Source organism: Nicotiana tabacum, chromosome 22 (genome assembly GCF_000715075.1).
Source record: "Nicotiana tabacum cultivar K326 chromosome 22, ASM71507v2, whole genome shotgun sequence".
In the NCBI taxonomy this organism is placed as follows: Eukaryota; Viridiplantae; Streptophyta; class Magnoliopsida; order Solanales; family Solanaceae; genus Nicotiana; species Nicotiana tabacum.
In genome coordinates, this window is record NC_134101.1 from 224,890,284 (window position 1) to 224,910,223 (window position 19,940).

General features: G+C 35.9%; 1 long non-coding RNA gene and 1 pseudogene across 1 annotated transcript; one reads left to right on the forward strand and one right to left on the reverse strand.

Annotated features, from left to right (window-relative positions):
* Window positions 1-11,717: 11,717 nt before the first annotated feature.
* LOC142176473 (uncharacterized) lies at window positions 11,718-14,108 on the reverse strand. The gene is made up of 2 exons (XR_012705107.1): window positions 13,274-14,108; window positions 11,718-11,881 (listed from the first exon to the last, which is right to left on the reverse strand). It is a non-coding gene; the product is annotated as an uncharacterized LOC142176473 (long non-coding RNA).
* A 3,580-nt stretch (window positions 14,109-17,688) lies between these two features.
* Window positions 17,689-18,725, forward strand: LOC142176697 (premnaspirodiene oxygenase-like; annotated as a pseudogene).
* Window positions 18,726-19,940: the final 1,215 nt, after the last annotated feature.

A 19,940-nucleotide genomic window follows, 5' to 3' on the forward strand; every position in this document is an offset into this window, starting at 1 on the left:
ATAATGAAATGACGGAGGCAATTCTTTCTTCTATCCAAACACTTTTAACCTTTGCTTCCCCCCTTTGAGCCTTAGTTATTCTTTCATATCCCTCTTTTGGAATCACTAAATGGGAAAAAGATATGAAAAAAATGAAAAAAAAAGAAATTAAAAGAAAAATGAAAACAAGATAAAGATCATAAGAAAATAGCGGAGGTAGGAACTACGTTTGACCTGATTCCTCAAAGAGGATACGTAGGCGCCTCACGGCTCGGTCATAGTGCACCGTAGTATGCATAGTGTGCAAAATGTGCATAGCTCAACATAGTGTAAATATAAAAATCCCCAAGCAAGAAAAACTGGGGCAGGAGTTATGTTTTTGAATCTTCAAAAAAGGGTTTGATTCCAAGAGTTGTAACATTACACCCATCAAAGTTACGTTAAATGTTTGACAGCCTTTCCCTTTTTAACCCACACAAAACCAACATCGATGTCCAAAAAAGACCTCCCGATCAATATCCGAGAGGTTCCAAGTCAGGCAAATGGAAGCCGAGAATAATACGCTGATCCCCAGCAAAGAAGAGAGTCATAAACTGGAAATGAATTGATAGTCGAAAAGAATCTCCGAAAGAGAAAGTCATATCGGCAGCACTCCAATCCCCCGTTGAAAGATAAAATGAGAGAGTCTTATCGGTGAAAACCTTCACAAGCACCATAAGGCGACGAAAGATGAGAGAAATAAAATGAGAGAGTCTTATCAGTGAAAACATTCACAAGCAACATAAGGCGATGAGAGCTCAGAGAAAGGAGAGAGTCTTATTAGTGAAAACCCCTCGAAGGGCACTATAAGGCGACAAGATAGATCGTCAAAAAGGAGCTGCATTCGCACGAGATGGGCATCTGTTTATCCCCAGCAAGTAAGGCCATCAGGAAGATTGATTGATACAAATAGACTGGGTCGAATAATCCGTAATGCACAACATGATCGTTGGGACCAGTCATACCGTCCAGATAAGTTCTGTCCTTTTTTTTCTTCCCCGCCATCTGTTCAGAAAGATTTTTTTTTCTTCTTTCTTTTTTTTTTCTATCTTTTTCATTTCTTTGTCTAAAAAGACTTTTTCAGAAAATAGTTTTGAGAAGGACTTTTCAGAGTTTACTACCAGGGGCCAAAATTGTGCAAAGAAAATGCGAAAGCCACAGGCCAAAACCAAGGCAATAGGACAAAAGGCGTTTGTCACAAAATCAAACGACAAACTGACCTAGAAAGTTAAGGAGAACATGGAGAAAGGCGGAAAATGATGGTTGAAGGACTTGTGGGTCAAGTTCCAAGAAAATCCCCAGCAAGAACTGCGATAGATCACGGACCGAGATTCGAGATGGTAATACACCACAGAAAGGGGGAAGGAGGAAAAGAGAATTAATCCGCCGGCCGGGAGAAAATAAACGTTTAAGGGAGTAGTTTTGCATTTGAAGAGGACTCCCACAACATGTTGTAAAACAAAAGAGCGGGGAAGGGATAAATGGAAAACCATCCCCAGCAAAAAATACAATCCCCAGCAGACATGTCATCTCCAGCAAAATTCCCAACCATGTTGCGGGAGCAAAGAGCAAGGAAAAGGGAAAGGAAAAAAGCATCCGCCAGCAGGAGTGACACGATCACTCACCATGTTAAAACTGACAAATTCTTTCCTTTGGTTTCTACAGGAAAGTAAAGGTTGATGATGGCAGAAAGACACGCCACAAAGAAGGTCACCAAAACCGGGGCAGAAAATTTTCTGCCGTTGTCAAAATTTTCTCGGGGGGACGAGAAACAAATCAAAATACTATTTCTTTCTTTTCATTTCATGTTCTAGGTCGCCCACCAGTATAATGCGGGAATACATTTCTGTCTTTTCATTTCATGTTCTAGGTCGCCCAGCAGTATAATGCGGGAATACATTTCTGTCTTTTCATTTCATGTTCTAGGTCGCCCACCAGTATAATGCGGGCATACATTTCTGTCTTTTCATTTCATGTTCTAGGTTGCCCACTAGTATAATGCGGGAATACATTTCTGTCTTTTCATTTCATGTCTAGGTCGCCCACCAGTATAATACGGGCATGCATTTCATATTTTGCATCCAGGCGCCCACCTGTATAACGAGAGGAATACTTTTCAGTCTTATACTGCAGATCTTGAAATCATCTTATGCTACAGATTTTGAAATCAGTAACCCACCGGAAGGCAGAGGGTTACCACAGGAATCCTCAGCAGGAAACAATAAGAAATCCCCAGCACCGGAAAGCAGAAGGTTGCAACAGGAGGTTCCAGCACAAATTCAAGCACATTAGTCAGAAGTGAAGAAAAGACGCGTCTTGAAAGAATCGTCCTGTGAACATTAAATTATGTTTAGCACAACAAAAATGATGAAGAAAGTCGTATCCCCAGTGGAACCACCAAAGAGTTTAATGAAGGAAGCCATATCCCCAGCGGACCGAGCAAAATGATGAAACTGGTATTCAGAAAAGCAAAAGGCCAGTGTCATCCCCAAGTTCTCGGAAGAAAAGCATCGGAAGAAGCACATGTCGACAGGAAAGCAAGGCAGCAAGAACAAGTTGAAGATAGATGAGATCTTATGATCCGTAGTCTAGCCTAACTTCTTGATTTTTCTTTTAAGCACGGTGTAACAAGGAGATCGGTAAGCAGTGACAACAGCATGCAGCAGCGGCAACATTGCAGTCCCATGGTAGTCTCAGCTACCAAAACTTCCCGAACTACATTAACCTGATTCCCCTTTAGCCAGGGATATGTAGGAAACCTTTGAAGCAAAGGTTCGGTTAAATCTTTCTCAAAACATTGCTTCACACTGAGTACTCCAATAGGGGCAAAAATCGCTCGTATCCGCTCACTTTATCTTTGCACGAAAGCCCTTGGTGCTTTTGGACAAAGAGGGGCAGCTGTGAGCACGTGATTTTTGCTTAACGGAAACTACTCCAAAAAAAATCGGAAAAGAAATAAAACAAGTTACCTCCGGGTACAATTTTGAGGATTTATGTGACATTTTGATAATTGTTCTGTCCGTAAATGCTCGCCTCGCTATAGTTAGAAAATACAAAAAATACATGTTGCATGCATTTAGGAATAATTGGTACATTTAGGAATGAGTTAGTTATAATTTGGTTGTTTAAAAACGAAAATCACAAAAATATGCATTTTGTTGTCATCATAATATTTTAATTAGTGTGATATTTGTTGTTGGGTATTAATTAATATTTGTGTGTTTAATTTTGGTTTTTCGAAATTTTTGTCTAATTGTAAAGAAGGAAAATACCGGATTTGGGCCAAAATTTAAATGAAAAATCAGGCCCAAACCAATTACCACAACCTAGTCCAAACCCAGGCTTCCCAGGCACGCCCAAAACGACGCCATATCAGCTTCCCCATCCTGAGCCGTTGATTGATTCAAATGAACGGTCCAGATCAGGCCATTCACTTACCCAAACGACGCCGCATATGGCATTTGATCTGAGCCCTCCATCCAGCCCAATCCAACGGTCCAAGATCCCTTTCAGCAACCCATTTCCAAACCCATTAAGTGAAAGATCCTGGCCATCGATCTCACTTCATCCAACGGCCAGGATCTAACCACCCACTACGTATATAAGCTCAAACCCTTACCCCACGCCCCCATCCGAACACCCCCCTTCCATCGTCCCAAACACAAACCCAAATCCCCCTTCCAAACCCTAGCCGCCCCCATACGCTCTCACCATAAACCCGGCGGCAACGACGTCGGTGACCACCAAAGTAACACCCCTGACGCACCTCACCATCCTGAACACGGATCTATTACCCCCGTGCCTCGAATCATCCCCCATCATCTTGAATCTTGATTTAAAGATTCGAGCCCAACCCCGATCTACACCAACCTACCCCGGATTCATACCAGCCACTACCCTGCCCTCAATCGTGACCAAACCAAGCTTGGTTTGGTCCGAATCTACCCACAAATCCTCAAGCCCCAAATCGGACTGTTCGAACCCTAGAACACAAGAATTTTTGGAATCCGGCCAGATTAAATGGAGGGTTGGGGTCTAATAGACCTTAATCGAAGTGTTCTCGGTTGAGAACACCTCGATTAAAGTCTTTTCGACCCCAAAATGGGCAAATCCAGTCAAAGCTAGGGTCGTTTGTTGTTGAGTTTTCAGAGTGAGTTCCCTTTCTTTTTTTGTGTTTTTGTTTAAATGTTGTTTGGGTTTGTCAGCATGTTTAATTGGTTTATTTGGTATTTCTGATATTTTTTCCAATTTGTTCTCCATATTCGTAAGACCTTTTATTTGGTCGATTGTTATTCGGTTTATGTTTGAATACGTATGGTGATATACATGTTTGAGTTAATTAATGTCGTTGAATAGATAATTCATATAGATTCCCTGTGTCGTGCAAAGTTGTTGAAGGTAGTTGATGCCTCGTTCGTGTTGTTTGTTTGATCGACTGATTATTCTAGGTCATAATTAGTATAGTCGATTAGATAAACGTCGTCGATTAGTTTTACAGGACTGAATGTGCAATTACTCTGATTTGTATAGCTTCATATGACTGATCGAATCATTGTTGTTTAGTTGATTGCTTGAAATTATCTGTGAATGAATTGTAGCTGCAACGTAATAGCTAGAACTCAGTTTTGGGCAGCTTGAATTTGAACTTTCAGGAGTTCAAAATGTCTTACTGCTGCAGCAGGGTAATACAGTAATAATCAGGGGCTGACATGGGTAGTTTGGGGGTGTGAAAAGAGCAGAAATGATTAGTTTAAGTGAGCTGACAATAGGGTACTGAAATAGGATTAAACTAATGCAATAGTGGGGAACCAAACTTGATAGCATGGGGTTAATTAAAAGATTGTCAGCTGTCCATACCATTGGGGCACAAAACACATGTTAATGGGGTTTAAAGGAGTCATGGGCAGAATTGAGAGCGGGGGGAAACGAGGCAGCCTGGAGGGGGGGGGTTGCTTGTATTTAGCCTATAAATAGGCTCATTTGAGCACAGGGGAAGGGGTTAGAGATCAGAGGGAAAAAAGGGTTGAGAGATCAGGTTTTTAAGGGTTACACATCAGAGTTTAAGGGAAAATCAGAAATTAGAGGCTGGAAAATTGTAAGTGTTGAGAGTTAAATAGTGCTGGTTTTTTCTGAACATACCAAGCAGAAGTCACTGTGCTTCTGCACCTGTTTTATTTCTTTGCCTTGGTCTGGTTTGGTTGGGCACACTGCTGGTTTTCAGTTAGCTTCCCTGGATTCTTTACTTGCTAAAAAACTGTTTCAGCTGAGTGTCTTGATTTCCTGTTTGGACTGAAAGTCCACTGGTTTGTTGTTGTTTGGTTTTGTCTGAAATTGCTGCTGGATTTTTCTTCTAAGTTTGCTGTTGAGTCTTGGTCTGTCTTTGGGTTGTCTCTCTTGTTGTTGCTGGTTTGGGGTTGTTCGACTGATTGTGTCGTTGATGTGTTCTGCTGTGAATCTGCTGCTGTACTACTGCTACTGCTGCTGACTTCTTTTTTACCATATCTCTATTCTTCTACCAGGTACACTTTCGAATAGACCATGATGTAGCTAGGTGGTGTACAAGTGAAATGAAATGCTTATGGGATTTAATGTATCATGTGATGTACCTATGGGTTTAGCCAATTATGTGATAAGCATCTGTATAATTTCATTTTTTACAACTCAATAAGAATGCATGATGTACTCTTTTACTTAATTGGGAATGTTTGTTTTCTTGCTATAGAGGTAGCCATCAGTTGCAGCTCCAATTATAGTAGTTATGTAGATGATAGAATGAACAAATAGCTAATGGATTGACTGTTTGGATTTCACCCCTTCTTTCTTTAAACAAATGGTCTGTTTTAAATTGTTAGGAATATGGTCTGATTGAGGCAAACAATACATTGCATTTCAGTCCCCCCCCCTTCATTTATAAATGTTAAACACATATCAAATAAGTTGAACAAGCCTAATTGGAATAAGAGTGGCCCAGGCCGAATTTGACTTCATGCACATTAGGCCTGGGACCATAACTGCCAAACGGACTGCCCGTATTACGTCCCTCTTTCAACAAATCACATTTGAAATTCAACTATAATAATTCATAAGTATGTAAATACAGTAGGACCTTTCCATTTTTTAGAGACAAACATAGATAGGAAATCATAGTTGCTTTTAGGTTTGCCTTTAAGTAAATAAAAAAGAAGATGAGCCTCGCCCAAATAACACGCATAAATTGCGGGGCCCTCGTTAAATATATATATATTAAATACTTAGAATTTGGGATGGATTGTTTAGTTAATTTCACTGTCTTCCCCAAAGATAATAACGCGCTAGACTCTTTAGGCGGGATTTAATTAATCTTACCTTCCTAAAACTCGGGTGCGCATTTCATGCGACCCAAATCCAAATCCCAAAACATTGAATAAAAATGTGTTCCGGATTGCGGGTGCATTTCATGTGATACAATCCAAAGACATGTCTTAAACGATGTTCACATTCTTTTAAGATATAATAATAAAAGCGGTAAAGAGTTAAAATTTGTACATGAGAGCATAATTGTATAAAATCAGATAAACAAGCCGAATGTGATAGTTGAGCGACCGTGCTAGAACCACGGAACTCGGGAATGCCTAACCCCTTCTCCCGGGTTAACATAATTTCTTATCCGGATTTCTGGTACGCAGACTGTAATATAGAATCATTCTTTTCCTCGATTCGGGATTAAATTGGTGACTTGGGACACCCTAAATCTCCCAAGTGGCGACTCTAAAATAAACGAACAAATCCCGTTTCGATTGTCCTTTAATTGGAAAAAACTCTTTCACCCCTCACGGGGGCGGAAAAAGGAGGTGTGACAATCATTAGTAAGAGTTGTAGGACAATTTGTGGAGAATATAATTTTTGATTTGGTGGTATTGATATTTTGACCTGAGAGTTTACAAAAAAGACCTGGACCTTTTTTAATAGCATGGCTTGATTTATGATTGGCTCTGACCATTAAGGTTAGGTCGTCGTCAAAGAAAAGGTGAGAGAAATTGGGGCCTTTTTTTCTAAGGTAATAGGATCCCAGTTTCTAATGTCAACTTGATGGTTTATGTAACGTGACAACATTTCAAGACAGACAATGAATATATTAGGAGATATAGGGTCACCTTACCTAATTCCCCGGCTAGGTTGAAAAAAGCTAGTGATAGAACCATTTACTAGGATAACTATAGAACTTGTTGAGATGCAATTTAAGAGAATTTTCTTAAATTTTGGAGAAAAATTGAAATAAGTTAGGGTGTGGTGCACATATGACCATTCTAAACGGTCAAAGGCTTTTTCAAGATCGATTTTGAGAATCATATGACCTTGTTTCCCCTTTAACTTATAAATTTTTGAAATAAGCTCTTGTATGATAATAGCATTATCCGAAGCCCTTCTATTTTTTATAAAGCTATCTTGGTAAGGGCAAATAAGTTGGTCAAGGAAAGGTTTAAGTCTATTAGCGAGGATTTTTGTGATGACCTTATAAATAGTATTGCATAGACCAATGGGTCTAAAATTTCTTAAGTTATTCGCATTGGAAATTTTTGGAATAAGGCACAAGTAAACTTTGTTAAGATCATGGGGGATCTCTTGGGTTTCAAAGATGTCATGGCACAGTTTTGTCACAGAGGGTCCAATTAAATCCGAATACTTTTGAAAAAAGAAAGGGTGTAGGCCATCCGGTCTAGGTGCCTTAAAGGGTTTAAAAGAAAAAATGGCCTTTTAATCTCAATATTTAAAAGAGGATTATCAAGACTATTGAGAGTTAAGCCATTTCGGGAGATATTTTGAAGAGAGCTAATTCTATTAGAATTATCGTGGGAGGTTGTAAATATAGTTTTAATGTAATTACAAACGTGGGCCATTAGATTAGGATCATTGATCCAATTCTCAGCATTGTCTGTGAAGAAATTTAGTTGAAAAGCTTGACAGAGATACTTGGGCCATTAGCTCGCTTAATCGGAATTGCAATAGGTTGTTTTTGGGGGGCTTTTGCACCTTGATGTCTTCTTTTGGAAAAAGAAATTGTTGTCCATTGTTCTTTTTCCATATCATTTGTAATTGTTGATAATTCCTTGGCTGTATCTTCATTATTGCTATCACTATTTCTCTGATTAATAAAGGAGCATTGTGTTTTGTATGCCCCAATCGTCCACAGTTTTTGCAAAGAAAATTTTCACCTTCGTAGTATATTGCTTGTTTGTGGTGGCCTACATAGATGAATGGTTAAACTGGAACTTCCAATGGTAATTCCACACATAATCTTTCATAACGACCTCTCGGAGTTGTTGATGTGCAAACATCAATTTTTAGGAGCCGGCCAATTGCATTACCAATTTTTTCCTGAATTTTCCCATCGTAAAATTCAGTAGGTAATTGAGGAAGTCTAATCCATACTGCTGAGTTTGTGACCTTTTTTTGAGTGGCAACAAAGTTTGGTTTCCATCTATTAATAGAAAAAAAATGCTCGTTAATGAACCAAGGGCCTTGATGCATTGCCTTGTACATATTTTCCTTTTTCTTGAATTTGATTATGTAGTAGTCCACTCCAAGGTCAATCAGTTGGAAATCCTCAGTTGGCTTCCATGGTTCTTGATTTTTTTAAAAAAATAGTGGTGTAACATACGTTTGTCCACTAGCTTTACTATGATGGAATTTTTCCATGGCTCATAGATTCGTACATTCTCCTCATCAGAGAGTATTATGAATTTGATGCCTTTTGTGGTTGTTAAGGATGGTTGATTATCAATAGGGGTTTATATCTTGATGATTTTCTATAGTGGTGAATAGCAAAAGGTTTGAAGTAGTAAGCATTTCTTTGAAGCTGGGTTTGATTATGCTTTGATCAATATCTGGGGGTTTAGGGGGAATTGTGTGTTGTTGTTGTTCATAGGGTTGGGGATCCATTTCCCAAAGAGAATACTAGCCCTACAGTAAAGCCGAAGTTTGGCTGGGTTTCAAGTCTATGAAGAGCGTTTGAAATAATATTTGTCAGTTGTAACCATAAAAAATAGTAGCCAAATATCATATTATCTTGCTATGAATCTTTTTCGTAGAAAATAGTTGTACGTATCACTTAGCTACAAAATTGTAAGCCGTCACCATTTAAACATTGTATGTTTGGTGATAAAACTTTGTTGTCACTAAGCCACATGTTAATTAGAAATTACAAAACGATTGTCGTAATTGTTTATATTGCCGGTGACAAAAATTTAGGTTCCAAATAAATGTAAAATTTTGATAAGTTTTCTAATGGGTCAATTAGAACTTTATATTTAATCGGCAGAATACATACATTACCCTCTCGGTTACAAAAAAATCTCAATTATATAAACAGGGGAGGTTCAAGCACAAGTGTGGTCTAAATCCAAATTTTAATATGAGGCCTAATATTTTTTAGAATAAAGTTCTTATATATATGTTTATTAGAAGTCTATTCTTATAGCTTTATGAGATTCAAATTTGTTAATAGTTATTTTGATTGATTTTTTCTAATAATTAACTGATAATATGATTAACCCATTAATTAATCTTTCTTGAGATATTATTGATCTTAAGTAAGATTTTAACAATGTTAATTTTGAAAAACTTCTTTTGGTTGAGGCAACTATATATATTATAGGAGCTGTTAACATTATTCTATAAGCAAGCATTTGAAAAAACAAAACTTTTTATTATAATTGAGTATATCCATTAATCTATTATCTTCTACTGGTACTTCTTTTCTTAATATTCTTAATTCAAGAAATAAGTCTAAACCATCAATATGAGCTTGACTATTATGTTTTAAGGAACATTCAAAGTTAAGGCACTGCTTTTTCATATTTTGGTCATCTAATGATCTAAGTTTGTTTACCTTCTAATATGAAATCAAAAATATCTTCATATACTTCAAATTGTTCAAATTTGTCTTTAAGTGAAAAATGGCTTGATCTACTATATATAGGAAGTAATCAACTCTAAAAGATTTTTTAAAATACTTTATGATTTTATCATCAACATTCACATTTTAATTTTTTTCTACAAATTATATGTTTATTACGAAATTCAAGTTCTATATTTATTTTCAATGTAATTTTCTTGCCAAAATCATTACAGTTATAAATCTCTCTTCTCTATTATTTCTTTCATAATCTACTTTTATACTAAAAATATTAAATATTATTTTTTAAAATACATATTAACCGATTATTTCTAAAAATGCCCCCCTCCCCCCACCCCTCCCATATTTGGGGACCTAAGGCACAAAGCCTTATTACCATAAGGTTAGAGCCGGCATGTACTACACATCCAGACTTATCACTTTGTAGATAAAACTTCTTATGTGGACAGTATGGCTGTCCAACGGGACGGGACCAAATTAACGGGACGGGGAGACATTTAAGCGGGACGGTGGCGGGATAGGACAAAACGGGACGGGACAAACGGATGAAACATTCGTCTGGTCCCATCCCGCTAACAAACGGTATGGAACGGGACGGAATGGAACGGGACGGGTTCGTAGGCCTTAAGTGTATTTTTTTTTTTAAAAACGTCTAGTTTTTTGAAAATTACTATGTTTTTAAAGTTTGCAACGGCTAGATTTTTTACTTATTTAATAAACTTAAATATTACTATGTTAAAATAAAAATTATAAAACTAAGTAAAGAATTATAAAATATTTAAACAAAAAAATTGTATTGAAATATTCTAGTAATTATAAATTTATAATAGAGTTGTAATTTATTTAATATAATTTCAAAGTAATAACTATTAAGTAACTAATGTCACACCTCCTTTTTCCTTACCCGAGAGGGTACAAGGGAGTTTTTTCCAATTAAAGGACAATCCAAACGGGATTTATTTATTTATTTCAGAGTCGCCACTTAGGAGATTTAGGGTGTCCCAAGTCACCAGTTTTAATCCCGAATCGAGGAAAAGAATGACTCCATATTACAGTCTGCGTACCAGAAATCCGGATAAGGAATTCTGTTAACCCGGGAGAAGGTGTTAGGCATTCCCGAGTTCCATGGTTCTAGCACGGTCGCTCAACTGTCATATTCGACTTATTTATCTGATTTTTATACAATTATGAACCGATGTGTCAATTTTAACTTTTTACCACTTTATTATTATTATTTTTAAAAGAATGTGAACATCGTTTAAAACATGTCTTTGGACTGCGTCACATAAAATGCACCCACAATCCGGAACACATTTTATTTGATGTTTTGGGATTTGGATTTGGGTTGCATGAAATGCACACCCATGTTTAAGAAAGTAAATTATTAAACACGCGCCTAAAGAGACTATCGTGTTATTATTCTGGGAAGGCCGTGAAATTCGCTAAACGGCTCTCCGGAATTCTAAGTCATTAACACATATATTTTTGTGAGGGCCCCGCAATCTGTGTGTTTTATTTGGCGAGGCTCGTCTCGTTTTATTTAAAAGGATAAACCTATAGTGACTACATTTTTTCTATTAAGTTCGTCTCTAAAATAAAAAAAATCCCTCAATTAATTACATGTTGAAATATACGTAACTTATTTAATTTACGGCTAATGCAAATGGAAAATTGCAATCGAGTTTGTACAAAGAAAAACCGCTTTCATTCTATATTCTATTATTCAATAATACTAGAACATGAGATAGATAATAATATCAAAACAACTTTGATTAATTTAAACTAATATTATTAGATGAAGAAGTTATACTTATGCAACCCCATTACTCATTAATCAGTCAACTACATTTTTATACAATGAAAGGAAAATTTTATTCAAACTCAAATCTAAACAAAAGGAATTCAACAGGAACAAGAGCCTGATCAATATTTCATTTCGCTGCAAGCCAAGAGTGTACAAATGAGTACCTGAAAATGGCAGTACAAGAACAAAAGAAGTAGGAGTCAGCAGCAATAATACTACAGCAACAGTAGGTTCAGCAACACCGCAAACCAGTAACAACCAGTAGAATAACCCAGTAACAGATTGAAAACTCAGCAATATCAAAGTGCAATCGTAGTCAAAGCAGAAGAGAGACGGATACAAGATGAAGTAGTTTACTGATTTTTAATAACACTCGAGAAAAGCAAACGGAAATTATTCGAGTGAAAGTTCAAATTGCATTTCTCTTTTACTCTCTAACACTCTTGAAATTTCCAGAATATATTACTCTCAAAGATATTCTCCCAATAATAATCTCTACCTCTCAATAATGTTCCCCCTAAAATGTGTCAAATGACCCTATATATATAGCAAGACAAGTCTTGAATCCCTAACCCAAAATATTCCCCCAATGCATGCTTTGTCCCCACTACTTAATGTTTTTTTTATTTTAAACTTTGTCCCCCATGCCTACATTAAATAAATACATCCACCCCAACCCATTACAATTTGTCCCCCATGCCTAACATAAACAAATGCAATATTCCCCTCCACTACTTTATGTTTTGACCCCCATTATGTTAAACAATTATATCAAACACCACCCCATTATATTTTGTCCTTCATGCTTAACATAAAGAATTAAAATAATGTTTAATTACCAAACTACCCCTCCGACCTTATTGCAATTTACCAAACTACCCCTGAATGTAATGCAATTTACCAAACTACCCCCATCAGCTCTAAACAATCAATTAATCATAACTTAACCAAAATATAGCCAAGATGACCAATTTCTCAACAATCTTCAACAACAAATCACATGAACACGATGAACAACACAACTCAAAATTAATGGAATGAATTAACCATATCGCGAACCAATCCTGGTTAATTTAGACCATCAATGAATGAGCAAGGATACAACGATACAAACAACAAAATACATGATTCAAATTAAACAGCAAAACAAACTCAAATTAATTTACTGGACGAACTTCAAACAATGAATAAACATGCATTAAAATCTATTTTAAACAACAAACATGACGGATTCAAACGATTCAAACAACATTAATAATTTCTGAAAAATACATAACAACATGAAACAAATTGAAGAAATAATTAATTAAATTTCAATTTGAATCTAACAAACATTAAACTAACAAATATTTACCTAAACAATAATACAAACATGAAATAAACATGAAAAACAACTAATTAAACTTCCATTTTGAAATCTGAAAATTAATTTAACAAAACACATGAACAAACTACAAAATTAATTCAAACGATAGACATGAACAAAACAAACATTTGCCGATTTTAGATTCGAGAAAACAAAACACGGGCAAAAATAAAATTCAAAATCTACTAACCGGATCGAAACGAAATATGTACGGACTGTTTTGACGAACCTCGAATGGGAATAAATCTGTCCGGACTCAACGACGAACTCCACGACGAGCTCACCTCCCTTTTAAACTTGACGAACTCAAAACGACGCTCGACGTCCTCGACTAAAACTTGAACAAACGAGATGGTTGGATCTCGCTTTGGGGCTGAAGGCGACGAGGATAAAGAAGAAGATGACGGAGATGGCATAAGCAGCTGGGTCCGTGGCGAAACTGAGGCAGCAGTAGCCTTCTCCTTCATCGAAACGGAGCATCAGCTTCTACGTAACTGAGGTCCATGGCGGAGCATCAGCATCAGCTCCTCCTGGGTCCATGGCGGAACTGAGGTTGCAGCAGCGAAACGGAGGAGCTGGAGACTGGTCGACGAGGGCAGCGACAGCAGCCATGGCGGAGTGCTTATGGTCGTTCATGGTGAAGCAGCAACGTGAGATTTTCGGCCTTGGGAGCTCAACAGTGGACTGGGCTTTCATGGTGGAGCTCGACGGAGAAGATGAAGACGCAGCTGGGTCATCCATGGTCGGAGAAACTAAAGCTTGAACAACTGGTCTACTTGGACGTGCGGTTGAGGGCAGCCATGGACGTCGAGCTCAAACTCGAGCTTGACGTCGAACGACGAAGATGAAGTCACGATGGATGGTGAAGCAGAAGGAGCAGCAGTGGCGTGAAGGAGACGAAGCTGGTCGTGAGGTGGAAGGGAAGTAACGAGAGCAGCCATGGGAGCGTTGGAGGTGGAGGGGTTGTTTTGGAGAAGAAGAAGATGGAGGGGGGCGGGTGTTTTTAGTTTTAGGGTTTGTTTTTGGGTTTCAACAAGAAAAAATGAAAAATGGGAGTGGGTTGGGCGGATGGTTCAGTTATGGGACGGACCGGGTCGACTCGGTTTGAAGTAGACCGGGTCATGGGGAAGGTTGGGCAATTATTTCGGCCTGGGGTTGAAATTTGAAGAAGCGGCCCAATCCGATTTTTCTTTGTATTTTTGTTCTCTTTTCTTCTTTCATTTTTCTAAAACTAAATTATAAAAATACTTAAATTATTATTAAGAACTAAATTAAGTTATAAAAGCACAAATTAACTCCCAATAACAATTAACGCACAATTAAGTAATAATTAAGCATAAAATTGTTCATTTGGACATTAAATGCTAAAAATGCAAAAAATGCCTATTTTTGTTTTTTTAATTTTTGTAAAATAAATTTAATTACTAACAATTATAGAATTAAATCCTACATGCAAATGTGACATATTTTTGTATTTTTTATTAATTTAACAAATAAACAAACACAGACAAATACAAATAATTATCAAAATATCACAAAATCTCACAAAATTGCACACCAAGGAAAATCATTTTATTTTGAATTTTTTGGGAGTAATTCTCATATATGGAAAAAATCACATGCTTACAACTAAGACAATTCATAAATAAAATTCAACGCTTGGAGCCTTTTATTTTATTAATAGAACTTTCAAATCTCAAATACAAATATAATTCTTTTGAAGAGCACCTAATCTACGCAGCCACCTTCTAGGAAGAGTTCTGTGTGAACTAGGCCTCTTAGTAGCCAATTACAAATTATCATACTAATATTTGTAAGCTCCTATATAGCTTCTTTGTAACTTATCAATAATATCTCTCGGACATTGTTCTGGAATTGGCAATGTTGATTGATGTTCCATGAGCTCCATGCCGTCATTGCTCCCAGTGCTAAGTATCTCATTGTATTCTTCTTCTTTCCTAGTGGTTAATTTTTCAAAACCAAGATTTCTTCTTTCTGAATTAATCCAATCTCTGAATAATACGGAAATCTCTAGAGTGTCCTCCGCTAATGAATGTCTATGATCTCCAATTTGAAATCTTGCCGCGCAAAAAGCACTTTCCAATGCTACTGATGATGCTTGAATAGCCAGGATATCTCGGGCCATAATTGAAAGTGTTGGAAAAGCCTTGCCACGCTCCTTCCACCATGACAAAAGTTGTTCCTTGACATCTTCGTCTTTAATATTTTTCAATCCTTGATTAAGATAAGAATCAAGTTCATTATCAATAGAGGAATCAAAACCTGTTGTATATAATTAAGATAAGAATCAAGTTATCATCCATATTTTCCCATAAAACTTCTGCTCTAGACTTAAAAGTAGAGGGAGCAGTTTCACAACCAGTTGTATCCATAAATTTATATTTATCAAACATTGATCTAGCATAAGAATATATGCTAGCCCGGACACTCGCCCTGACCGCGCACGCAAATCGCGAAGGAATAAAATGAGGTTTTAAAGACTCAGGAACGCAGAATAGAGTTCTAAAATATAAGATGACCTTTTGGGTAATCACACAAATGCGACATAAACTTTTGGTTAATATAAATATAACCAAAGACCGGTAAAAAGGGAGAATAAGCACATTTACTGTGTATTCTTCTAATCTTCTTTTTTGGGTAACATTCACTGTGTATACCTAATCGTTCACAAACTAGGAATAAATGTAGCTAGAGATAAGTGCATAGAAAAAAGTCTTTGGCACTTAGAAGCAAAACAATAGAAAGAATTGTAATCTTAGTTTGGAGGCCAATAAGGAGAAACAAGTTAGGTATGCCTAACTCACATAGCTAATACTTGATAATAGCCACAAAAATTAAAATTCTATGGCTATTTGCAAAACTATAAAATTTCTTTGCCACAAAAATTAAGTTGATAAAGCTAATTCCTCATATTAGCTACAATTGCTAGTAATCATGGCAATAACTACCTAAATAGCTTTAAATTTATTGCTACAAATAAAATTTGGTAGCTAATCATAATTTTTTGCCACGAATAAATAATTGTTGTAGCAATAGTTTCCTCTTAGCCACAATAAATTATTTAAAATAAAATATTATAGCTAAATCAATATTTTTGCTTTAAGTTCTAAAACGTTGTGGCAATAGTTAAATGATATAGTCACAGATTTATTGGTATAATTGAATTATACAGCTAATTCTTTGTTTTTTGCTACGAGTTGAAAATTACTATAGCTATAGTAACTTTTTAGCCACAATAAAATAATTGAAAGAAAATGTTGTAGCTAAATGAATATTTTTGTTTCAAGCTATTAAAAGTTGTGGCAATATAGGTTAAATTAGCCACATGTTTCTTGCTTTAATAGAATTTCGTAGGTAATCATTAATTTTTGCCACGAGTTGAAACTTAATATAACAACAATAACCTTTTAGCCACAACAAACCATTTAAATCAAATATTACTAAAATAATAACTTTGCTTCAAGTTCTAAAAAGTCATGGCAATAGTCATCACGATAAAATGATATAACCACGAATTTATTGCTACGATAAATTTTGTAACTAATCATCAGTTTTTGCCACAAGGTAAATTTTCCGTCACAGTAGCAATCTTCTAGCCACATTAAAAATTTGAAACAAAATTTTGTAGTCAAATAAATATTCATCTTCTTATTTTAAGAAAATAAAAATAGTTAGATAATAGTTACTACTATTTGTCATGAAAAATCAATAGATACAAATTTAAAGTGACGATAAATTTACGAGTTTACTATACTTTAGTCGTACATCTATGATTGCCATTGCAATAATAGTATTTTAACCGCAATAAGTTATATGTATAAAATTTCATAAGTGAGTAACTTTTTTTCAATGACAAAAATAAGAGTTGCTCAAACAATATCAAGTTACAAAAATTTAATTTTAACTTAAAAGTTATATTTTTCCAAAATAACATAAACTTCAATGAGCACAAGAAGACTTCAAAGAGCGATGGTGAATGAGGAGGTGAAGGCATAACTGGTGTACTGCTAAGACTTATGAAAGAGGGAGGCCTTCAATTTCCAATCACTAACGACAACATCAAAGCTATCATTTTTGTAAGTACTATATACTGCATATTTCTATCTTCAGTATTAGCACTCTTTCTATTCAACTTTTTGTGGAACTTGTTTTATTTTATTCCATAAAGAATGACGTATCTCTATGCAAGAAATAATTTAACTTTAAACTTCCTATTTTATCTTTAATGACATGTTTTTATAGCCACATGAATTTCATTACATATTTAATACCACAGGTTCGAAAATTATTTCTGTCTTTCTTAAACTTTGTATCTAGTTATACCGTGCCACATAAAGTGAAATTGATGAAGTATTATGATTTATCTTTAATACTAACGTTCTCAAATTGCATAATTAATTTTTGTACTTAAAGAGTCACTTTAGTTAGCTTTCAATTGGGACAACTAATCTTACTTTCGTCATAAAATTTACACATTTGAAAATTACAACAAATGTTATTTCAATCACTACAACTTGGCATTAGGATAACGAAACAAGTAGCAAAATAACATGCTAATATTTTTTTGGGGGGTTTTGGCATTGAAAATTTAAAAGTTCCTTTTGGTGTAGAATAAAGGTAGTAGCACAAACGTAGTACAAATATGTTATTTGAATATTTCAGTAGAAATTTGTCAAGAAGGTTGTAAGAGAAATGAATATTGTAACTTGCTCGAAAATGAAGGACATCTTTGGTGCGGGAACATATACTTCATCAACAACAATTAATTGGGCCATGATTGAAATGATGAAGAATCCAAGTATATTTTCCAAAGCTCAAGCAGAGGAAAGAAAAATCTTGAGAGGGAAAGAAACTTTTGGTGAAATTGATGTCGACGAGTTCAAATACCTAAAGATGGATTAAAGAAACTTTCAGACTCCATCCTCCACTACCTCTTTTGCTTCCAAGAGAATGTAGAGAAGAAACAGACTTAAACGGCTACACTATTCCATTGAAAACAAAAGTCGAGGTTAATGTTTGGGCAATGGGAAGAGATCCAAAATATTGGGATGACGTAGAAAGCTTTAAACCTCAGAGATTTGAACACAACTCTATGGATTATATTGGTAATAATTATGAGTATCTTCCCTTTGGTAGCGGAAGGAGAATTTGACCTGGAATATCATTTGGTTTAGCAAATGTTTATTTTCCACTGTTTCAACTGTTGTATCACTTTAACTAGAAACTCCCAACTGGAATCAATCCAAGTGAACTAGACTTGACTGAGGCGGCTGGAGCAGCTTGTGCTAGAAAGAATGACCTACACTTGATCGCTACTCCTTATCAACATTGTCAAGAGTGATCTCATGGCATCAAACCTTTTCTTAAAAGAAGAATCTTGCATTTGAATTTCCTTGTCAACCCTACCATTGTACTTTCTTCCGTTGGTGTTTACTTATTTATAATATTTGTGTCCTTTTTCATATATAGATATATCATTATAGCCTTCCACACAAGCTGTCAAATAAGATTTTCTGTTGTTTTTATATTTTGTAATAAAGTGACATGCTACCCGTGTGAACTAAATATACTTACTTACATCCCTCCATTATAAAGAAGAGACACTAGAGGGATGCCACAGGTCCAACACTCCTATAGAGAGGGTAATGGCATTGCGGGAACTTTGGTATGTTGTAGTTTTTGATTACCCTCTACCCTTTTTATTACCACGCTTACTTTGGACTCGCAGGGGATTGTAACTCTACGTTCAGCCCCCTCTTTGTAATCCTTTATTCCCGCTTCAATAAATAAAATGCCTGGTTTTAGTAACCAAAAAAAAGATAATATGCTGGAATCATCATATTTTGTTTTGTGTATTGTTGATATTGAGCTATGTGAATTTTGATGAATAACAGCGAAAAGTTCTTGTCAGTTACTGTTGGACAAGTAAAGGTGAAGTTAAAGGAACTCAGATATGGACCGGGTCCATCTTGTGAAACACAGTTATGATACATGTGAGATGCACGTGAAAGAGACAAACGTAACTTATCAGAAGTGATATCTCCTGATCATGATCGAAAATGTTGAATATTGGATAAGGAGAAAGACTCCTTACACAAAGAGAACACGATTTAAGAAAACGATAGAGTTAGAGTATGAGATCAACTAGAACTCTTCCACCATGGAAGAATAACATCAGTATCCTAGTCAATCTCGAATTCTAACTTCTTAAATATTAATGTTGTTCTCTTTTACAGGTAATGCACATAAGCAGAAGTTAAACGTGAATTGAGAGCAAAATAGCAAGGCAATTTTGCAAGCAATTTATATGTGATTCAAGCGTGCAAACCTGACGCTACTTGAACCAGATAGAAGAATCAGTTCCAAGTGTCTATCTTTTATTCTAGTTTAATTGTAGTAGGTGATTTTACATTGTACCCTTCAGCTTATTTAGAAGCAATTGTATTAGGTACTTAGAGTTTTCAAGTTAGAGCTAACTTGATGTTGTCGCAACAGTTGAGGCTGTGTGCCACAATGGGATTAGCGTTAATCCTATGTTTACAAAAGAGTTTTTTATAAATGGAGTTTTTGGCTTAGTGATTTTAGTAGAGAGTTTGGAAAAATTCTAGTGGAAGGTAGGTTGTGGTTTTTCACCTTTTGAGCCAGGTTTTTTTCCACATAAAGTCTCTATGTTCTTTATTTTTTGTATTTATTATTCCGCAACAGTGACAGTTGGAACACATAGAAGAACCAGGTCCTTCTATAATCAAGTTAAGCAAAAATTGGGTACCATACAAAACACCTCCCCCCCTCTTGTGTGGTATTGAAGTATAAAACATCAACTGGTACCAGAGCAG